General features: G+C 35.2%; 1 long non-coding RNA gene across 1 annotated transcript in view; it reads left to right on the top strand.

The window, feature by feature from the left end:
• LOC138702709 (uncharacterized) overlaps positions 1–8,674 on the top strand; it is a 37,356-nt gene extending 28,682 nt beyond the window's left edge. Inside the window, exon 3 of the long non-coding RNA XR_011332868.1 lies at positions 8,442–8,674. This is a non-coding gene — a long non-coding RNA (uncharacterized lncRNA). The remainder of the gene's footprint in view (positions 1–8,441) is intronic.
• The last annotated feature ends 12,065 nt before the right edge of the window (positions 8,675–20,739 follow it).

The following is a 20,739-nucleotide window of genomic DNA, read 5'->3' as shown; positions in this document are numbered from 1 at the left end:
ATGTAGCAGGAGTTCAAATAATTTTTCCAGAGTGTTGATTCATCAGAGTTGCAGTATTTGCTTAGGAATGCTTGAAACTCTGGCATTCCAAGTTTATACCACAGTCTACTATATACAGTCACGAAGCTTGAGTTTTGAGGGTGCTAGAAACAATAGACTGTGACGGTACTATTTTGCATTGCCTGTAATGAGGCGATATTAGCGATCCTAGTGGTGAGCAACTACCTAATGTTTGCATATTTACTACGTATTGAGCTTCGTGGCTGTATATACTAGACTGTGGTTTATACCCCTTTGCCATGCACAAATCTTTATTAAATTCACTGGTAGAAGGTTGCAGCACCACTTGTGTAAGAAGAACTTGTTTTTTCGACGGAGCACGGTTTTTATTTGTAACATGAAGATTTTGTACGGAGCGATTTTGCCGTCACTATAGTGACGGTCACATAAGAACACTTCCTAAACAGCAAATATTGCCGTCTTGTCAGTATTGCCAACTGTTACCAGATATCAGACGATCCTTCGTACTAAATGTCTTACTTGCTTACCGTTGGAAGGTTATTCTAAATAATTCAATAACTTGTAACATATTTTCGTAGGCAAACTATGCGAGAAAGGGATCAACATGTCAAGTATTTTGTCTAGCAATACGAAATTCATTGGTTTGACTAAACAATTCACTTACGAGTCCTACCGTGTGCACCATTCTCGATCATCTATCCCGTTTATTAGCAATCACGGAAATATGGTTAATTCTTGACAGTGATCAAGTTACAGATGCGGTGCACCGACATCTTCCCTCGATCAACTCAGTACCGTCAGCTGACGGTACGCTCGCTTGAGAAGAATCATCTGAGCGCTAGGTTACAGCGTATAAAACAGCGAACGAACGCACTCTGTCAATTATCGCTTCGTTTTTGTTTGTCGGACTGCTTTCAAACATCCTCGCTGTTTTCAAATAACAAGTTTCAGTAATCATGGAAGAAAAAAAGAAAAGAGCACCGAACTTCTCACAGTTCGCAGTGGGAATTCCTTTAGAACTCGTCAGCAATTGAGGCGCTGACATGGGAAAGGTAGTAACTGCCAAAAACAAAATTTTTCAGGGGAAGCAAAAAACAAATTTATGAACACTTTCTCACTTACATTATTACAGAAACTGCTTTAAATGAAAGGCATACACATGTTTGTGTTACATATGAAATTTGAAAAGTGTGGCACAGATTTACCTGTGAAATCCTATTTTATGAAAATACAACATTGAAATAACTCCTTAGCCAATCTGAGAATTAACGTTATTTATACATTATGCACAAATTTTTCGGTAAAATGCATGATACTTTTCATCGAGGAAGTCTAACAAAGATAACAAGTCTCTCTTTTTGGCATCAGGGACGACTGGTCTTCTTTCAAGGTGTTGCAAGCACTGCAAGTTAGTGATTGACGTTAATGACTGTCCTTTCTTAAAAATCCTGTGCTCTATCCACATTTCAAGGTCATTAAATGACTGTCTTGTTTTTATTAGAGGAAAATCAGCTCTTGAGAGTCTAATCCAGTTGAGGGTGCTGATTTTGATAGGAGTTGTATTAAAAACTTGTCACATTCTGCAGAAAAGTCGAAGATATTCTCATCCTTCATCATTATTACATTATTAGGCCTTACCTCTTCTGGAACCATGGTCTTGCATCTTTTTTTTTTTTCTTTTCTCTATGATGCCAAATTCCCTATCACATGGCATGTAGGAATGTTCTGAAACCAGGAATTTCAAATCCACTGAATCAAAATGTTTCTTGGCAATCATGTAAATCAAGACCATTAGAATCATCCGATTCTTATTCTGCCCTGCACAGTTATCAGCCCATATTTGTCTAGACACACTCTGATGTTGTAAAAGGAGTTACTATCTTCTCCGCGCCAACAGCTGTGCACATACAAGTTACAATATCTAGTGACTACGTTTCCAACTTCGTTTCATTACATACGGACATACTACCTTCTCTGTGCCATTGGCATGGCCATTTACTACCTTATCAATGAAAAACCTAAAAATTCGAATTTTTGGCAGTTACGACCTTTCCCATGTCAATGCCTCAATTATGCATCCATATTACAGAATAAAAGTACTGACGGAAGTTCTCTAAGAGAAAAGCAGGCTACCTGGTTGGATTTAACCTCACAATTCACATGAGTTATACGTGTTTACATAATTCCACATAATTTGTAACGTAATTTATACGGTGGTTATTTCATATTATTGATAATAATTGGGAAAAATTCAGTATACGGATACCTCACTGACAATTATCTTGAAATAGGCTACTAAAAAGAGCAGATTTGTATGTGTTTGTCGAATGCTCATCATCTTGCTTACGAAAAGACACATTTCGGTGCCAATAACTTATTTGGGAAAATTTCAGTATACGTATACCTCGCTAACAATTATTTTAAAATTACAAACAAAAAAAAAATTCGTTTGTGTATGTCGAATACGCATCATCATGCATACGAAAAGGAAGTTTTTAGTGCCAATTTATTTTGTGTGCACAAGGTTGGAATTTTGGAGTAAAAGGGAAAGGAAAGTATCCTTGTTCTGAAATTTATCCATTTATTTTGTGTTCACAAGGTTGGAATTTTGGAGTAAGAGGGAAAGGAAGGTATCCATGTAATTTCTCTTAATTCAAGCGTAAATAGCCTAATTGTCCAAAACGTCATGTAGGTCTTAAAAGTTCCAAACGGCAAATCTATAGCTAATAAGTGATAATCTCGCATTCTACAAAATGGTCATTTAGTTTTGCTATAATATTACCGGCATAGAATAACTACTTTATTATTATGTTAACAAAAATGGACAATTAGGCCTAAATAATGTTTTGTCCTCAAGTAAAGTCCCGATCTTCCAAAGCAGAAACATATATAAAACAGTAGTCTAGTTTGAGAAAAAATAACATTTTTATTATTCATCTACAAGCTTACTCTTTCTACAATAACACCAATTCTGTTATTTCCGCAGTGATTTGCGTGTTCAAGATACATCATTTCATCTTCAATTCCATCAAGTACGTCAAATCGTGCCGCCATTTTGGTTTTCTCGACTTTACCATGTTCAATTCAAGATAATCGGTCCCACACCCGTGATCAAATTTGATCATCATCAACTCGCTTGTTTAACTTTGCTCGAGATTGATACTCCGCAAATTGGCGTTGAAGATGATCAAGTGCCGACTTAACCATGGTCAAATTTTAATCGAGAATGGTGCACACGGGCACCAGTCACGAAGGTAAACAGTTATGGGAGGTCTGAATGAGATTTTGCCTGTCTCCGCTAGCAGCAACTGTAGTCGGTAGGGATTATTATGAACATACGGTAACCATTTATATTCATTAATAAATTTGTAATAATTTTATTGTCAATATTATTTAATACAAAGATTCACGACCATTAAGTGGCATTATTCAGCTATGATACTTGTTACTTGCATTTTGTTGTTTGTTTACAGGTATTACATACTTTACAAATTGCTTCACTCGAATTTTTCTTAAAATCTGTAGCTTCTTGAAGCCAGCCTGAAAATATTAATTTCCTGCATTAGGTGTGTCTGTAGTCTAATGGTGCCCAGGGCCGCTTCTCCCACTCATTGTACTTTCTGCACCTCTCATATTTCGGCATCTTCTACATAAACGTTATCACAGTTAGAGAAAGTAACCAAGTGAAAGAATCAGCTAATATGTCCAAGGTAAATTGCTGATTTCCCGCTATTATTAATTAACGGCTTACTGCTCAACATCGTATCTTATTAATTATCAAAGTTTAGAAATTAAGCATAGAAATGGATTACATGTATTTTAAACTAAAAGTTTAATCGGTAATAAAATCCACTTCTTTAATCTATTAATGTAATACATTTATAAGCATTAATTCCGTTATTAAAGACATCGTTGTAAATCACAGATCCCCGTGTCATTGCCTGGGAAGCTTTCTATGCAACCTTGAACGTTAGTCTGCCATCTTTTGAAAATTAAGGGGAATGCAATAACTGACGAATATTTACGTTCTGAAGAATATTACGTACAAGGGATCACAGTCACTCTTGTGAGAAAATGTTTTAATTAAATTATTTTTATAATTTTAACATTAAAGACGCCAGAAACGTAGCCAGGTCGCCAAGTGGAAATTTTCGTCGCCACAAGGAACATAAAAGGCGCCAGAATGGCGACAGTAGCCACATCTGGCAACTGTGGTAGCAGCCATTTCGCCTCAACAATGAATAAATTTGTTTATATGAGCTATTATAAGACAGTGTTACCAATTAGGAAAACAATGTTGACACAAATAATCTTTCTGAGTTTCTCTTTCCATTGGTGCTATTTCACGCATCTCAGATTCATAGAACGTAAATTACATGTGTTAGAAACCGGAAAGGTCTTTTGTAGATCTGTATATAAAAAAATCTTATTGTAACACATTGTGCGATTTCAATTTATGAAACGAATTGTTGTAAATCCACAAGCAAGACTTCGTTACATACGATAAGAGAAATGTTAGAGCTGATGTTATGTTACTTATCACAAAACGTCTGTTAAATACCATGATAAACTGAGATGTAATAGACTAATATGATGAATTTTCAATGGGAAAGTTCTATCATGTTTGAGAAATTATGAAATAACAGCAAACCTACTTCAAGAGTTAGGAGTTAGGTTGAACTAAATTAATAGGGAAACGTGAAAGGCCTAATTGAAAGTACAAAAAAAAATAATATTGACAAATATATAGCATACTCAGGAAAGCTCCCCATTAATTATTACAAAAAATGAACGGCATGAAATTGGTTTGTTACATCCCCAGCGAAACAAATGCATTTCTATGAAGATACCTTATCTTGGCCAACAACTGCTAACGTTGAATCACCGGAAGAAAACTTCTAGATGTGAAAAACTAGAAAGTTAAAAAATACTGACTGACTACTGGCTTCACAAAATATAAGATAGAACTGTAAGAAATTCGACATCCCGTTTGCAGCTCTCTTTATATTGTCATACTTATTTGTCTGTAGTGTTAATATGATCATCAGGGAAAGGATTTATATGTAAATACATATTTACTTATAAAGCTAATATAATTTATATTTTGCATTATCTTTATGTTTCACAATGTGTAGGGTTGAAAAATCCTACTTTTATTTTCCATATTTTTCCATATTTTAGAGTTTAGTACATATTTTCGTTAATTTCCATATATTTTCCATATTTCATATAAAACAGTCCATATTATATTAGGTTTAACAATAAAACAAAACAAAATTCCATTAACTTTTAAAAATACATTTCAACAATAGAGATTTAAACACATGTTCAGTAATCCCTTTAACATCAGAGTTATTTGAAAATTAGCAGTCCTATCAACAATGGGAAAGTAAGTTACAAAACTGTATTAATTTAATTTAAAATTTTTAACAGACTTCAGTTGTGCAGCTCAACAGTTAAATGCCAGTCAGAGTACACATAGGTTCAGTTTTGTAAATCATACTATAAAGACGGTAAATATGCCAAAAGTACGTCATTCAGTCAATTTAAAATCAAAACTAACAAGTTACATTTCAGAATTTAAAGAAGATGGTTTATCAACTGACAATAAAATATTATTTTGTAATTTGTGTCAGTGTGCAGTATCATCTACACAAAAGTTCCTGGTGCAACAACACATTACAACTAGTAAACATCAGGCCAACAAACAACTAAATTCCAAGCAGAGACAATTGTTTTTAACACAACCAACAACATCGAATGTAAGATCTGAGTTTAACATCGACCTGTGCCGTTCTCTCATCTCTGCTGATATTCCTCTCTACAAACTAAAGAATAAGGTCTTCAGGGAATTCCTTGAAAAATATACTCAACATACAATCCCGGATGAGTCAACACTTAGGAAGACGTATGCTCCATCCATCTACGATGAGACAATACAGAAGATAAGAGATGAAATTAAAGATAGTTCAATTTGGGTTTCCATTGATGAGACTCCCGACAAAGAAGGTAGACTTGTTGGTAATGTAGTTATCGGTTTGTTAAGTGAACAATATTCTGAACGAATTCTTTTACATTGTGATGTTCTAGAAAAGTGCAATAACAAAACTATAGTTAAACTGTTCAACGAAGCTATGGGTATCCTGTGGCCAAAGGGTATTATGTACGATAATGTGTTATTCTTTATTAGCGATGCTGCCCCTTATATGGTCAAAGCTGGACAAGCATTATCTGTTGTATATCCTAAATTGACTCATTTTACTTGTGTGGCGCATGCATTTCATCGTGTGGCAGAAGTGGTCAGAGACAATTTCCCTAAAGTAGATTTGTTGATTTCATCAGTGAAAAAAGTATTTCTCAAAGCTCCCAGTAGAGTTAACGTGTTGAAAGAAATGTACCCTGAAATTCCATTGCCACCAAAGCCAATTTTAACTAGATGGGGTACATGGCTAGAAGCAGTTGAATATTATGCCGAACATATAGACTCTATTAACAATGTTCTCCTTGCATTGGACTCTGAAGATGCAGTCTCAATTGATACTGCGAAAACAGTTACCTGTGACATAAGTGTGAAGAATGACTTAGCTCACATTCAGCATACATTTTCATGCATCATAAAAACGCTCAAAAGTCTCCAAAATAGGCACCTTTCACTATCTGAAAGTTTTGAAATTATAAATAGTACTGTGGAACAACTGAATCGTGGTAGAGGTAAAGTTGCAGATGCAGTAAGAGCTAAGGTGGACACTGTACTTTCAAAAAACCCTGGATATGAAGAACTACAAAAGGTTGTTGCTGTGATGAGTGGTGAATCAACAGTGAAGATTAACTTGGACTTATCCCCAGCAGACATTGTGAAATTGAATTATGTACCAGTTACTTCTTGTGACGTCGAACGCTCTTTTAGTCAGTATAAATCTATCCTCAGAGACAATAGAAGAAGATTCACTTTTCAGCACTTGAAAGAAATGTTTGTAACCTATTGTTATGGTAACAGACAATAAAAATTGTGTTTTGTTGAAACTACATTGGAAGATAAGGTACGTCCATTATATTTTTTGTTTAGTTTGATTAAAATGTACCAATATTTAACGTACATAGTCATTTTTTTATAATTTTAAGTCCATATTTAATTCCATATTTTGGTAAAAATCCATATTTAATTCCATATTTTGGTAAAAATAACTACATATATATTTACATATTTCATATATTTTTAGTCCATATAAATCCGTTCCCTGATGATCATTATATTAGTGTTAGTGATAATTCGTTTACAAATACTTTATGAATACTAATGTATTTGTAAGTATTATTCGTATAGGCTAGTACAGCGACTGCGAGCTGGCACTCAATGAGTGCATAAGGTATTTCCCCTCCATTACTCCTTCTACCACTCGCCCCGCTACGCGCACGGTTTACGCAACATTACATAGTTTTGAAGCAGTCAGTTATGTACAACAGTCTGGTATATACAGTCACGAAGCTTGAGTTTATGAGGGTACTAGGAACAAAAGACTGTGCAGGTACTATTTCGCATTGTCTGTAATGAAGTGATAGTAGCGATCCTAGTGGTTAGCAACTATCTATGGATGCATATTTACTACATATTGAGCTTCGTGACTGTGAATGTACTACGTTACCTAAGGAGTATGGCACAACCAAAGAGAAAATATTCTTTCCGTAAGGAATGGGAATTAGATTATTTTTGTGGTGAACAAAATGAAAAAGCGTTTTGTTTGATATGTTGTGTATCAATTTGCTTTATTGCACATTTTAACATCAAACAACAGTTCAATACGAAGCATACCAAGAAGTATGGAAAAAGTATAATTTCAATATTATTTGCGGAATGTCATTTCTGCAGAATTATTATAAATTTAATAAAAGAAACAAGTAATAAATTACTGAATTGACTTATCAGTTAATATTTAGCTGCGTCAAATGACTGTTTACTAATAAATTTAACGATTAGAGTAGTGTAATTCTACACGACTTTGTATCAACGTTAGAATTTGTTATCTATTATAGGAGACGAGAGAACGTAGTTGTTACCAAATCTGAAAAGGCAAAATACTGAAAAAATCGCACAAGATAGTGAACAAACCACAGCATAAAATTTGGTTCGTGCCAGCTACCGCATTTCAAAATATATTGAGGATAGAATGAAACCATTCGCAATGGGGGAGAATGTTAAAGACTTTAGTGTTAGCTGCAGAAGATGTTTGCCCTAACAATTCAAGTGCATCAGTCTGTCTCCTCACACAGTTGGGGCAGAACAGCGGTACTTAGTTCTGATGTAGGGGTACAATTAATGAATAAAATACAAACTATGAAGTGGTACTCCGTGGCACTAAATGAAAGTACAGTTAATAAAGATATTGCTCAATTAGCCATATTTAATGTCATTGACTTTTCAGATAATAATGCTACGCCACTGATGCAGACTGTGACTGTGCTGAAGTGGAGCGGCCGTTCATCGACTCAGTGTTGTGTACACGAACAGAAAGTGGAGTGAGGTTGCCATTGAGTTTCCCCTTCAGTACGAGCTCCCTAGGCTAGTATCATAACTTGTTAAAAAAATGTTATGATTATTTCTTATAAGTATTAATTGTCACATTTATTATGGTATTAGTATAAAATAATATATGTATTTGAATATCTATTTATGAAACTATTATTTCTGTCTCATTATGTCCCAGCAGATAACATTGTTTGTAGTCCTCAATGTCAATTTTGTTCCAAAAGGCAACATCTCCAAGATACATATATTTACATATTTAAGAGGTTATACCAGGTTTGCAGAACAGGGCGACAATTGTGGCGTTGCGTCATCACTCATCGGAAACGTCACACATCTCTTCCTTCTACCCCCGCGTCATTGCCTTGGTAGGGGAGGGGATTTGTATTCAGTGTCTGTGTTATGTGATTGCGTGGGGGCGCAGTGACGTCATCCAACCCCAGTGTTCTGTGGGCGGGGAACGAACGCTTTCCACTCCTCTCTTGTCAGTTCTGTAACCCTGGGTTATACACTTAAAAAGAATTTAGGCACATAAAAACAATTCATATTAGTCGCTCTTTATATTGGTAACCTCAATTTGTGTATGGTAATGTAAATTCTGAAAAATACAGTTTTTTGTTCTCCTGTAAAATTTGATTTTATGGAGAAGTGGCCTTTTCGAAATAACCGATTCAATATTTGACGTCCCCCTTAAATTACTGATACCAATTAGAGACGAGACAGTGTTGCATCAATGAAGTAGACCTAATGGTGGAGTGAGAAATGTTTAGTGAAGTACTCGTAGGGAAATCTGATTCACAACTAATTTGTTTACAAGTCTCATGGCCCGTGTTGAATTTAGAAGCCTTGTCCCTTTGGTAATGATTTACCTGTAGCTTAGTTGCTTCAACTTCACCTTTTGTCGTATGGGTATTTTATTTATACCAAACTTGACAAAGGATTGGCAATTCGATACATTAACTTCAAGTCTGTCACATTCGAGAACTGACCAAGGTATCGTCACTTACATTTCGACTGATGAATAAAGTGCGAAATAGATGAAGTGATAAGTAAGAGAATGAACACGGAAGGACACAGTATTGACTAAAGAAAGATAAGTGCATGAGTCGTCCAGTATCAAGCAAACGTTCTCATGGGGGCAGATAAAAAAGTTATTTTTTTTTTCCTTCCACCATGTTAATAATGTCGAAAGAAGTGCGTATACAAATTCTGGTCACTCAGCCGGAATTACAAGATCGTCCAGAAGAGATTTTCTCTCTGGCCGTTCACAGAAAAAAAGCACAATTGCGTGCAAAGATTTATTGAAACAGATACAGCAATTGTTGCGCTTTTTGTGAACATATCCCCTACTGGAACTGAGACATTTGCCATACCATGGGATCAATTTCTGTAACCTTTTGTCGCAGAAGTTAGCTACTGAGATCGGAACCAGCGTTTCACAGCCGTCTGCAACTCTCTGTCGCTCCCATGATATGACAAATATCTCAATTCCGGTGGGGAATATGGGGCGTTCAGAGCACAAGGGAATCAAGTCACAAAAATAAACTTTTCAGAAAATTAGACAAAGTCTTTATGTATAGTTAATAACCCATTAAAGGTGAGTATGATTTTAAACATCTGCACTATTGCAAAGATTGTGAGGACATGATTCTTTTATGCTCTGAAAGTATTCCCATCTAAGCTAAGGTATGTACAGACGAAATATATCCCAATTGACCAAAAGTGGACTTGATTCCCTTGTGCTCTGAACGCCCCGTATGTTGAAAAATAGCTCAACATTGCTGTATCTGTTTCAAGATAGTTTTCCAATAGGAATTATGTTTTCTTTCTGTTAACGGCCCCTGGCGGACTTATTTTCACGGCCCTCGTAATTGAGGTCGAGTGGCCAAAATTTGTATAAGCACTTTTTTAACATGATGAAAGAAAAAAAATAACATTTTTATCTGCCCCCATCAGAACGTTTGCTTGTAAGTTTAAAATTGATGTAAGTAATGTAAGATTGGGAACGCTGGCCCGAATATAGTAATGTGAAGGGACAGCAGGACCAAACACTTGGGTGACAATAAATCATATCATATCTTATATCTTATGTGGATGACGAATTGATTGATTGATGAATATCAAATTTGATGATTAAAACGTCATCGTAAGCTACAGTTTATCTGAGTTTGTATTTTCTGGAAGAATTTCTCTGTGGGAATCCTGCAGTGTTGCTCTCTTGGAAATATTATACAATGGATACGATGCAGTTGTTGTTTCCTATTGCTTTCTATACCGGTTGTAAAAATGATAGTAAATTAAGGAGAAATGCGGAACACTTCCAGAATAATGTAGGCCTATCTGAACTACCACGAATTCGACATGTTCTTGCTGGAATCCTAAGCCAAAGAGATTAAAGAGGCATTGATGTTGATGTCGTCTAGATTCACAACCCTCCATAATCCTCATACATGATTTTATAGGAATTTCAATGTTTTATAGTTCCATGAAAGAATCAAGTTGTTTCTAGAATAACGGTTTATGAACATTATTAGGTGTCAGGATGAGTTTTCGATAAATAATCTGAATCATACATATGATACAGTACATACCGGTATGATATTAACATGAGTGTTAGTTCAGCATTTATAAAAAAATTTACAGAGTTGAAATTTGAAATGCCAATTGGCTGTAATTTTGAAACGTGTCTGGGTTGCATTCTTCTAATCAAATAGGCCTAAAGGTACATGATTTTAAACATCCTGAACTCTGTCTGTTTTCAAACCTAAACCACCAAGAAAAGAATTTCAATACACAGGAATTAGGGAACCTGTATATTGTATACGAACAACGAATGTTGCATTTAAATGTTAATCCTCTCTTTGAATTTTGTACAGCAGTAGTCTTTACTGCAGGGGCGGTTTTTCGGGTGAAGCTCGTGAAGCGGCACTTCACCTGTTTACTAAGCGTAACTTCACTTATTTACAAGTATTTTAATATTTCTGTTTTATTTCACATCAATTTTGTCTTTTACGTTCTGCGTTGTGATATCTTCTGCACTTGGGTATTCTGCATTATGGAACACCAGTCCCATAGTCTTGCCGCAGAGTGGGGAAGGGTGACAATTGCAGCTATATCCCTCTTTCAGAGGTAGAGCTTCTCAATTTGCGGATTTGTTTACGGGTAACCATGGCAACGAACCCTTGTAAGATTTCTATAGAACCTGTCTGCGAGGGTACTTGAATCGCTGACAAAACATTTCTCTTGTAGCTGCAAACACCTTATAGCTTCCTGGCTTGGCTCTTTTGAAAGGAAAATAACGGCACGCGAATACAATGAGATAAAATTCCTTGTCTTTCACAGTGTTCACACTTCTTTGTACCTGTTAATTTCAGTCTGTGAGACGTGTGAATAGAGTGACTGTGTTATGTCTTGTTGCTAAAACGATATATTAGAAGATTAAGTTAACTAAGCAGTTATTTATTTTTAGTGATAGTTTTATAATTATTTTTAAAAGTGGTGACTCAAATAATTTTATTAACAACAAGGAATGTATCCTATAAAGGATATAATGTGTAGCGTGTTACAGACACCATTTTCGCGATGGACTGAAGGTGATGAAAGAGATGTATTGTTAGCGGGGAAACCACACCGGCGTGGCTCAGTCGATTAAGCCGCTTGCCTGGCGATCTGAAGTTGCGCTTGGGCTAATTACCTGGTTAGGTTTTTTCGAGGTTTTCCCTAACTGTAAGGTGAAAGTCAGGTAATCTGTGGCGAATCCTCGGCATCATCTCGCCAAATACCATCTCGCTTTCACCGATCTCATCGACGCTAAATAACCTCATAGTTGATACAGCGTCGTTAAATAACCGACTAAAATAAAAAAAAATTGTTGGCGGGGAAACCAACACTTGTTATTAATATATCGGCAGAAAAGTTGAAAAGGAAAGGTGCAAGATCTTACACCAAACATTTTAAAAGTGCTTGGTACAGTGAATATCAGTGGCTGTGCAGTAGTTCTTATTTGGAAAAATTGTTTTCTTGGCTCTGTTTGTTAGCTGGAATAAAAAATTTGGAACGGAACTCGGATAGATTTTGTGAAAACAGATTACGTTTTCGTCACTTTTTTGAATAGGCTAAAGGAAGGAGTGATTTTTCTGGGCGGAAATATGTTAAGCTATCAGAAGGTGAACTTTTTCAGAAGTACAAACAATTATTTTTGAAATATTTGACGTCATATTTATGCAAGTTAACACTAGATATCAAGATATTGAACAGCTTCAGTTTTGCTCTTTTGCCAGTACTTTAAAAATTTCTTCAGTATTCTAATGCCCTTGCCGCTCTACAAAAGACTTTCCCAAATTTGTTCAATGTAAGTCGTTTGAAAACAGAACTAGAGCTTCTCTATGCAGATCATGAGTACCATAACATTTCCCCTGATACAAGCACTAAAACTTGTAAGAGAAAACAAATGCGTATTGAAGAAACCTATAGGCTCTTTTCCCTTATTGTGATATTACAGTCAACAAGCGTTGCAGTGGAGCGAAGTTTTTGTGTTTTTTTGTGCACTCAACCGCATAAAGACAAATCTTCGCAATTCAATGACACAAGCGAGATTAACATCATTGGCATGCATCTCCATTCACAAGGACTTGCTACATGATCTGAATGAGAAGCAGCCATTTCATGACGACATCAGTGACAAATTCTCCATTCGTAGAGACAGACGAATCAACTTAATCTACAAAAAAAATAGGTAAGTCGTACATCATGTCCCTTAATAAAAGAGCTTCACCAACTTTTGAGGTTGCGAGCCGCCACTGCTTTACTGTAGAATACTTGCAATGTTGTAGAATACAATTATTCTGATGTATTTTGTCTTTAGACTGATAAAATACCTTACGGAACTTCATTATATGAGCCGTTCAGAGCAAAAGTGGTGTAAGTCAAAATTGGATAATGAAGTTTAAAGTAAAAATTCTGTAAAATACAGCGCAAACTAGCAATTAATATAGCCTTCTTGCTATCCACTGACTAGTAATAGTTTAAATAAATTGAATATTAATTGCTACTTTGGGCTGTATTTTACAGAATGTTTACTTTAACCCTCATTACCCATTTTTGACTTACACCATTTCTGCTCTGAACGGCTCAAATCAGTCATTCGTAATGTTGTACTTCGGAATATTTTCGTCTTGTGCTTAATTTAGAAATGTGTGTGTAACAATTAAAATGCCAATAATTACCCTATCGATGTTGACTGCAAAAATAATACGTAAAAAAAACTTGGAAGTTGTGTTAAAAGGCTAAATTTAATTACCTTTCTTGGCCCATTCAGTTTCTCTTCCAGCATCCTGTTTGTCTTGTTTGCTTTCTGGATCTATACGGTGGACAAGAGAAGCATGTGCACTAAATTCGCTCGTGTTTTACTGTGATTTGCAACCAAAAACACAACTATGTTTTCACAACAGGACCGTATTTGAAGGGTTCAAAGCCAAGCGTCATTTATTAAAACGGAGAAAGCAAGGTTTAAAGTTAACTGAATATAATAGTTTAATGAAGACTGACATGCCATTTAGTTTTAATGTTCATACTTTATATTACTTGCTATATGTTTTTATTAAATTATGGTGATCACTTAATTTTAGCCTTTGTTTTCTTCGTTTTTAATATATGGCGCTTGGCCCACTATGGCTCTGAACCCTTCATTTAAGCTACAACAGAATGCATTACCCCATACTGGCACATGACCGATCCTCATCACCGATTGGCTCTTTTGTTGAGAGAGAATTTTAAATCTAACAATTTTGTAAATTTTACGCTCTTCAGGGGATTTTGGAACTAAACCCAATTTTCATCACTCTATTTCAGCCGGATTGGGTTGACTTTCAACTTCAATATTTATACCATGGTATAAAAACATGAAAATGTGCAAAAATTGCGTTTAGAAGGTTTTGAATCTAGACGAATCTTATATTCACTCTGCCTTTCTCTTTCATTATTATGTACGCCTGCTCTTCTTCCTCCATATAATCCAGCTCTATTGTTACGATTAAGACTATTATCAGAGTCTAGTATATACAATCACGAAGCTCAATACGTAGTAAATATGCATCCATAGATAGTTGTGGTGTAGTCACATAAACTATAAATGTTAGGGTTCGTTCGGAACCTAAGTCCCGAAATGATGACTCGAAGAAATTGTAGAGTATATTTATTACAGTACTAGCCGTGTGGTGTAGTGGATACTCTTTTACTATCTTCGGGATTGTGGGTGGGGTCCTTGGACCCAAGGAGACGAAATGACGTAGAGTAGAATTTCTAAGTTGAGTAAATAAATGTAAGATGGTTTATTCTGGTATATATAATCCTGGTACGTCTGTCACAGGATCACAGACGTACTTCACACAAGCAATGATACAGAAAGACGTTATTTTACCCTTTACACGGATATTTATAGACTAACTCTCAAAGTCACTCAAGGATTAGATCAAAGTACAATTCTGATGAAATAGTGTCAAAAGTTTCGTGGAGAGCTTTCCAGAGTGTTCTATCAATAGCTGATGCAACATACCGACTCAGTATCATCATTGTCTGTGGTTCAGGGTTCGATAATACGCTGGAAGAATGATTGAATTTTGTAAGAATAAGTTGGCGTAACATCGGTGTAACACCACACCTTCCCCCTATTTTAAAAAGTTTAATGCTACAGCTGTAAACTTTTTCTTTGCTGTTTCCAATTTAAAGGCGTATCTTCGTTTTTCTTATTTCTTTCTGAACGTCACAAAGGTTTTAGAGAGGTTTCTTCACTTTCCGTTTCTGCGGTAAGTGAAGGTAAAGCGTACTTACGTCTCGATACTTCCACCTTCATTTTGTACAATGATGATACTCTATGGACAATTTCTGATACATAAGATTTTTCTTGTGTGCTCTCAACAGGTTCTAGGTTTACATTTTCTTATTAACTATTATGTTCCTATTCGACAGCACTCATAACAAACACATTATCCATATAATAATCAGAGCAAGGAAAACAATAAGACTAGTGAATTTCGAAGTATCTAATTAAAAAGTATTAAATTTTGAGTATTCCACCTCATCCATTTTAACACTAGCCATTACCAAAAGATCAAAGGAAGATACAAAATTATGAAGTTTGATAACTGGCAATTTTCCCTTAATATTATCCAGTTTACTAAAAGAAACAAACAACAATCAAAATTAATATTAGCATCTCCTCTAATAACCAATAACCATTAATATTATTTAGCAGTTAGAATCACATCTTGTTGTGTACTCTTACCTTGTACATACGATATACCATATAATACACTGTGTATAGTCAAACTTTTACATTGTAATGCAAGATTCAGTTTGTCGGTTCCTTCTTAAATTTAAGCACACGATGTTCACATAATCGTTAGTTGTAACCTTTGTATTTCGATGTAACAGAATTGTTTCACAATCACTATTGTCAACAGAAATGTTAATTGATGTGATTTCTGCACACACATAAAAATAAACACTTTCTTGTTCACAACACATAAGATCTTCTAGATTAACTTTTTCCAAATTTTTGTTTTAAAGCGTCCACAATCATGCATTCTTTTCTCGTCACTATGATGAAACTTGTTTGGTTACCATGTCAATTTTGAGGGAAAGATAAAGCTTTATACAATACACACATATTATCTTGCAATAAAGGTTTCTTATAACACACACTAAATATTGATCTTGAGTTTCTTATAATATACATTGATTTTGGGTATATAATTACAGGTTTAATCAGGGTCAAAATTTCCAAGGTACTTAGGATGGGAAAAACCAAAACTTCTGGCACTTTCTGTTGTTGCAATAATTCGGTAATTCTAGCTATGATTAATATTTGGGGTTGGAGAATGTCATCTTGAGAATGCAGGTAGACATTTACCAATAGATGAAACACCTGTTGACACTCTTCAATACCTCTCTGAATTTAAAGTATGTACATATTTAATATCATTATCACTTCTAGTTCCTTTTGTATCTTTTGAATGATATTCCCTAACTGTTTTCTAACGCTAGCATACTTTCTTTAAATTTGCTTCACTGCGATTAATACTACATAAAATAACATTTATTCCTACTAATACAGATTTAGTTATAGTCAGTTGCTGCTTTGTCAAATGCAAAAATTCTCTTTGTTCTCTTTCTAGGGTTTGAATGTGCTCGTAATATTTCCTTGCATCATCCTGTGTTAAGGTACCAAATAAGAATTTTAAAGCCCCTCCTACAAAATTTAAAACACCTCTTCGAGAACAAGTGTTTTTCTGTTTTTCCAATTAAATCTGTCAAAACACCTTTTAATCTATCACTGCTCTAACTTTAGACTTAAAGTAATAAGTACTAGTTTCATAGTCCATTCGCGGATACCATGTTTGCGTTTTTATTTCCTCACAAATTTGCGTGAATCTTATCATTACATCTTTTGTATTTTGCCACAGTTCTTTAGTAGGTTGCAAATCTACATAAGTTATTAAACTCCATTGCGCTGGATAGAACTGGATAGTACCTATATTGTCGAAATATATTCTTGTTGGTGAATCCATCATCTCTATCCTGACCACATCCTCTCCTATGGCTAGATCCTGTAGCTTAGGCCTATAGTGTACGAAGAAGAAAACGATCAGCGACCCTTAAACTTACGACATGCGAAAACGATCGACAACCAGCGATGCTTCCACTTATAGTAAACGACTGAAAAACGACCTGCGATCCTGAAACTATCAGAGATCCTTTAACTTTTAGTGTTCGCATAGAAGCCAATCGCCGAACCTTAAACTTATAATGCCCGCATAGAAAACGATCAACGATCCTTAAACTTGTAGTGTCTGCATAGAAGACAATCAGCGATCCTGAAACTATCAGTGATCCTTAAACTTATAATGCCCGCATAGAAAAAGATCAGCAATGCTTAAACTTATAATGCCCACATAGAAAAATATCAGCAATGCTTAAACTTATAATGCCTGCATAGAAAACGATCAGCAATGCTTAAACTTATAATGTCTGCATAGAAGACAATCAGCGATCCTGAAACTATCAGTGATCCTTAAACTTATAATCCCTGCATAGAAAACGATCAGCGACCAGTGCATTTTCATTGTTCAGCCCCTGTAACATACGGTTTAGTCTCCAATTATTAAACACCGTAGTTCCTTATTTACCTTTATAAGGTCCTTTTGACCTTTTTAATTAACATACGGTTTAGTCCTGTTACTATGAACCGTAAGTTCCTTATTCCTCCTTATCTCAACTACAACACTAGGTCCCTTGACCTACTCACACGCATATGGGCCTTCCCATAATGCTTCCCTTACTCCTTTTTTCTTAGTGAATGAGAATCTTTTCTCCCTTCTTATATTTTTTGTTCTTTTAACCTCTGATTATGTCTAGCCGTTCTTATCTGCTTGATTCTTATAGATGTCTTCTGGCTTCCTCCTACTACCTTTAAATTCCTGTCTTATCTCCTTCATGACATCATTATAATTATAAAATGATTGAGGTTCTTTGTAATAAGCTGAGAACATTATACATTCTTCCAAACAATAATTCATAAGCTGTAAATTTGTATATGAACTGTGAGAATGACATACTGCATATACTTCACGCGTGCGATCTACAAAATAACGTACAAATTCCACAACTGCTTTGTGCATTCTTTCTAGAGCCCCATTACTGTCTGGATGATAGGCTACTGTGTTAAACTCATCAATTTGCAAAAGTTCGAAACAATGTGAGAACACTTCACTCATAAATTGATCAAGGTGCTCGAAATAATATTAGTACAAACCTACAAAAGCTTTTGCTAATGTTGTCGCAGATTGCTCTGGAATAGCAATATAATACGATATTTTCTCAAGTTTTCTGACATGATAGAATATATTATAACCTGTGTAAATAATAATTGGTAAGGTTCCTACGATATCCAAATAAATTTTCTTCTCTGTCTCTCTTTGCGTCAGCTAACCATCATTTTTGTTTTTACCTTACTCTTTCCTTCAATATTAGACATTTGTGGTCTTGAGTAATATACATATTGTTTAACGTGCTCTTACATATTTGACCAATAAGTGTATATAATTTCAATCCTTCCGAAGTTCTTTAAGCTCCTTGCATTTCTCTAAGCAATTAAGTTTTCTTTCCTCATCTATGTCTGTCGTAGAACTTGTTATTACTTACTGGGTACCTACTTAATATGTTAGCATTACAATTACGGACTCCAGCTTTTTATTTATCTTAAATTGATATTCTTCGAGTAGTAAACGTCATCTCTATAAACGTGAACTAGGATTCTTTATATAGAATACCCACTGAAGTGATTTGTGATCAGTCACAGCTGTAAACTCTCTACCAAGTCAGATTCAAAATGTTTGTATGCCCATACTACCTTATAATTAAAAGTACCAATTCGTCTCTTGAATATCGTCCCTCTGCAAAAGCAATTATACACTCTAAATACACAAATGACTGTAATCCAACTTGACTGCTAGAACATTATCAAACAATATTTGAAACATTGCCTTTAATGCAAACGAGTGAATTCATAATTATCTGAACTCATACTAAATTCAATATTTTCTCTATCTTCTAAACTCAGTGGAATTTACCAATAACCTTTACAGCAATCTAAGGCTGAAAATATCTACTCCTCTCTAACTTATCCAATACGGCTTCTTTATGCGACAAAGGGTAACTATCGCCAATGGTTGCTTTATTTAATTTACGAAAGTCGACACGAATTCTCTACTTCTTAACGCCTGTCGCATCTGATTTCTTAGGGACCATTAAAATGGTAAAATTCTGTGGATTTGAACTATCTTCAATAACTCTTGTTTTTCATCTGTGTTATTGTGCTTATCCACTTCCAACTTAAAATGTTAATGTGATTTTCTCTTCCTTTATGTATATTCGTAATAGAAATACGAAGCTGCATGCCCTTTATTTAATTTAACGTGCCTTCTGGTAATCTAAAATATCATGAAATTCATGACACGAATCATGAAGTTTCTCCTGTCCTTCCTGAATATGACTTAACCTTAATTTTGACAATAGCATTTGTTTTCTACAAATTATTAAATGCAATTCATGTGTTTTCAAACTTGGGTGTAACGTTAATTACGGAAAAGTGTTTGGTTAATTCTCTTTCTTCTTCATTCATGCAAATGTTATTTTAATTTATTCATTTAACTAACCCTTCAGCACAATATACACCTTCACCTAATTCTTTTGGATAGATACCCTGTATCCTGCTCTTTAGTTGTAATTCATATAATTTGTTCAGTACACGGTGTCAACCTGATACGCATTCCTGGTATCATTATTTAACTTTTATGTTGTATAACCCAATTTTGAACTAACAAAACTTCTACCTACTGTATTCTAATAAATACGTACATAAACTTCAGATATCTTATCATCAATATCCATATTAAATGTCCCAATAACGATATTACTTTTCACGTATCCCCGTCAAAACTTCAACAAAGAAAATCATAATAAATATCAACATTTACGATATGACATAAACTCATCTCTTTTACATATCTAATGGCTAGAACATTTTCTTTAACAAGCGAAATCTTGACACCTGTATCTATAATGATCGTCTCTATACCTTCCTTTAACTGAGGGCTCGTAACATAAATCACAAAAAGATTCTCATTAACTTTGTCATAGTCTCCTAGATCTTCTAAAGAATACGATGACGACTGCTTCATCGCATCTAACGCCTTTCCCAGACTATTAATGTATTTCCCATACTATTAACGTCTTTCTTAGACTATTACTCCAATCCCAAAAGGAGTCCCTTGAAAATTTGCTTTCCCAGCATTACTCCCATTCCTTTGAGGAGTCCCTTAAAAATTTGCCTTCCCGGCTAATGGCAGGATTCCTATACCCTTGAGAAATTCCTACCTTTCCTTAGAGGCGGGATTCCTAAATCCCTACCTTTCCTTTCTGGCGGGCCCGCCCTTAACAAAAACTGGAGTCATAGCTCCTAGGCAATATCCACATTTAGGACTATTCCTACAATGCTTCACGATATGCCCCCAATAGCTGATATGAAAAGCACTGGATCGTTTCTAATGCGTTCACCCCGGGTTCCTTCTTTATCTTTTTCTTTATAACTCTTATCAGAGCTCGTGTAACCTTCACGGCCCGAACGATGTTGAACCCCC

This window comes from Periplaneta americana, chromosome 7, assembly GCF_040183065.1.
Source record: "Periplaneta americana isolate PAMFEO1 chromosome 7, P.americana_PAMFEO1_priV1, whole genome shotgun sequence".
NCBI classification, from domain to species: domain Eukaryota; kingdom Metazoa; phylum Arthropoda; class Insecta; order Blattodea; family Blattidae; genus Periplaneta; species Periplaneta americana.
Note: the sequence above shows the minus strand (reverse complement) of the source record. Positions and strands in the feature narration are given on the sequence as shown.